Consider the following 3,756-nt stretch of genomic DNA (forward strand, 5'->3'; position numbering starts at 1 on the left):
AATTTCAGATAGGTGTATGGAGATGTTGTGCTTCTCTTGAAACTCTACTTCACTACTCACTCTTCCTTCAATTCTTCTTACTCCTTTCCATGGCAAGCTGTATGTAGGGCATCACCATCATCGGTGGCTACTTTCAATCCTCTCGGGAAAATGGTCCTATGCGCTGTCACTGCACGGCTAATCGTCTGGAGGCATCACCCTTGGTTGATGGCTACATCCCATCCTCTCAGTGAAAATGGTCCAAATGCTCTGTCACAGCATGCCTAATCATCTGTCGGTTCTCAATCAGGTTGGAATAGAATCCATTGATTCTTTTGCGTTTGTCACTAACGCCCAGCCTTCAGGAGTTTGAAGCTCGTCACAGTCATTCAATACCGGAATCCTACTCGGAATACCATAGACAAGGTTAGACTTTCCGGATTCCCAGGATCCTACTCGAAATACCACAGACAAGGTTAGACTTTCCGGATCCTCATGAATGCCGCCATCTATCTAGCTTATACCACGAAGATTCTGTTGGAGAATCTAAGAGATATGCGCCCGGCCTAAAGTAGAACGAAAGTGGTTGTCAGTCACGTGCGTTCATAGATGAGAATGATGATGAGTGTCACGGATCATCACATTCATTAAGTTAAGTATAACGTATATCTTGGAATAAGAATAAAAGAGAATTGAATAAAAAGTAATAGTGATTGTATTGAAACTTGAGGTACAGCAAAGCTCCACACCCTTAATCTATGGTGTGCAGAAACTCCACCGTTGAAAATACATAAGCAAAGAGTCCAGGCATGGCCGAATGGCCAGCCCTCTTACAATAGTAACTTATCCTATTTATACTAGACTAGCTACTATGGTTTACATGAGTAAGTAATTGATGCATAAATCCACTTCCGGGGCCCACTTGGTGTATGCTTGGGCTGAGCTTGATCTATCCACGAGCTGAGGCTTTTCTTGGAGTTGATCTCCAAGTTATGACGTGTTTTGGGCGTTCAACTCCGGATCATGACGTTTTTCTGGCGTTTAACTCCAGACAGCAGCATGTACTTGGCGTTCAACGCCAAGTTACGTCGTCAATTTCCGAATAAAGTATGAACTATTATATATTGCTGGAAAACTTTGGATGTCTACTTTCCAACGCCATTGAGAGCGCGCCATTTGGAGTTATGTAGCTCCAGAAAATCCATTTTGAGTGGAGGGAGGTCAGATTCCAACAGCATCAGCAGTCCTTTTGTCAGCTTTTTTCAGAGTTTTGCTCAAGTCCCTCAATTTCAGCCAGAATTTACCTGAAATCACAGAAAAACACACAAACTCATAGTAAAGTCCAAAAATGTGAATTTAACATAAAAAATAATGAAAACATCCCTAAAAGTAGCTTGAACTCACTAAAAACTATGTAAAAACAATGCCAAAAAGCGTATAAATTATCCGCTCATCACAACACCAAACTTAAATTGTTGCTTGTCCCCAAGCAACTGAAAATCAAATAGGATAAAAGAAGAGAATATACTATAAATTCCAGCATATCAATGAATATTAATTACAATTAAATGAGCGGGACTTGTAGCTTTTTGCTTCTGAACAGTTTTGGCATCTCACTTTTTCCTTTGAAGTTCAGAGTGATTGGCGTCGTTTTTCACTTGGACCTTCATGACACAAGCACATAGTTAGGGACAGCTTGATTTAGCCGCTTAGGCCTGGATTTTATTTCCTTAGGCCCTCCTATCCATTGATGCTCAAAGCCTTGGATCCTTTTCACCCTTGCCTTTTGGTTTTAAGGGCTATTGGCTTTTTCTGCTTGCTTTTTCTTTTTCTTTCTATTTTTTTTTGCCATTTTTTTCTTTTTTTTCGCAAGCTTTTTACTTTTCACTGCTTTTTCTTGCTTCAAGAATCAATTTCATGATTTTTCAGATCATCAATAACATTTCTCTTTGTTCATCATTCTTTCAAAAGCCAACAATTTTAACACTTATAAACAACAATATCAAAAGACATATGCACTGTTCAATCATTCATTTAGACATATGCACTACTCAATATCTCTTCCTTGTCTTTGTTGCTCCTCTCTCATGATTCTTTGATCTTCTCTAATTTCATGGAGGATGATAGAGTGTTCTTGATGCTCCACCCTTAGTTGTCCTATGTTGGAACTCAATTCTCCTAGGGAGATGTTTAGTTGCTCCCAATAGTTTTGTGGAGGAAAGTGCATCCCTTGAGGTATCTCAGGGATCTCATGATGAGTGGGGTCTCTTGTGTGCTCCATCCTCTTCTTAGTGATGGGCTTGTCCTCATCAATGGGGATGTCTCCCTCTATGTCAACTCCAACTGAATAACAGAGGTGACAAATGAGATGAGGAAAGGGTAACCTTGCCAAGGTAGAGGACTTGTCCGCCACCTTATAAAGTTCTTGGGATATAACCTCATGAACTTCTATTTCTTCTCCAATCATGATGCTATGAATCATGATAGCCCGGTCTATAGTAACTTCGGGCCGGTTGCTAGTGGGAATGATTGAGCGTTGGATAAACTCCAACCATCCTCTAGCCACGGGTTTTAGGTCATGCCTTCTCAATTGAACCGACATTCCTCTTGAATCTCTCTTCCATTGGGCGCCCTCTTCACAAATGTCTGTGAGGACTTGGTCCAACCCTAGATCAAAGTTGACCCTTCTAGTGTAAGGATGTTCATCTCCTTGCATCATGGGCAAGTTGAATGCTAACCTTACACTTTCCGGACTAAAATCCAAGTATTTCCCCCGAACCATAGTAAGATAATTCTTTGGATCCGGGTTCACACTTTGATCATGGTTCTTGGTGATCCATGCATTGGCATAGAACTCTTGAACCATTAAGATTCCGACTTGTTGAATGGGGTTGGTAAGAACTTCCCAACCTCTTCTTCGGATCTCATGTCGGATCTCCGGATATTCACTCATTTTGAGTGAAAAAGGGACCTCGGGGATCACCTTCTTCAAGGCCACAACTTCATTAGAAGTGGTCTTGATGCACCCTTGTGTTTTTAGCCAATTCTGGCGTTAAACGCCAAGCTGGTGCCCATTTCTGGCGTTTAGCGCCAGCTTCTTGCCCTTTTCTGGCGTTTAACGCCAGTCTGGTGCCCCTTTCTGGCGTTAAACGCCCAGAATGGTGCCAGACTGGGCGTTAAACGACCAAAAGCTAGCCTCATTGGCGTTTAAACGCCAGTGGGTTCTTCCTCCAGGGTGTGCTGTTTTTCTTTCTGTTTTTCATTCTGTTTTTGCTTTTTTTCATTGATTTTGTGACTTCTCATGATCATCATCCTACAAAAAAACATAAAATAACAAAGGAAAATAGTCAAAATATAATATTGGGTTGCCTCCCAACAAGCGCTTCTTTAATGTCAGTAGCTTGACAGTGGGCTCTCATGGAGCCTCATAGATACTCAGAGCAATGTTGGAACCTCCCAACACCAAACTTAGAGTTTGAATGTGGGGGTTCAACACCAAACTTAGAGTTTGGTTGTGGCCTCCCAACAGCAAACTTAGAGTTTGACTGTGGGGCTCTGTTTGGCTCTGTTTTGAGAGAAGCTCTTCATGCTTCCTCTCCATGGTGACAGAGGGATATCCTTGAGCCTCAAACACCAAGGATTCTTCATTCACTTGAATGATCAACTCTCCTCTATTAACATCAATCACAGCCCTTTCTGTGGCTAGGAAGGGTCTGCCAAGGATGATGGATTCATCCATGCACTTCCCAGTCTCTAGGACTATGAAATCAGTAGGGA

Source organism: Arachis duranensis, chromosome 10 (assembly GCF_000817695.3).
Source record: "Arachis duranensis cultivar V14167 chromosome 10, aradu.V14167.gnm2.J7QH, whole genome shotgun sequence".
In the NCBI taxonomy this organism is placed as follows: Eukaryota; Viridiplantae; Streptophyta; class Magnoliopsida; order Fabales; family Fabaceae; genus Arachis; species Arachis duranensis.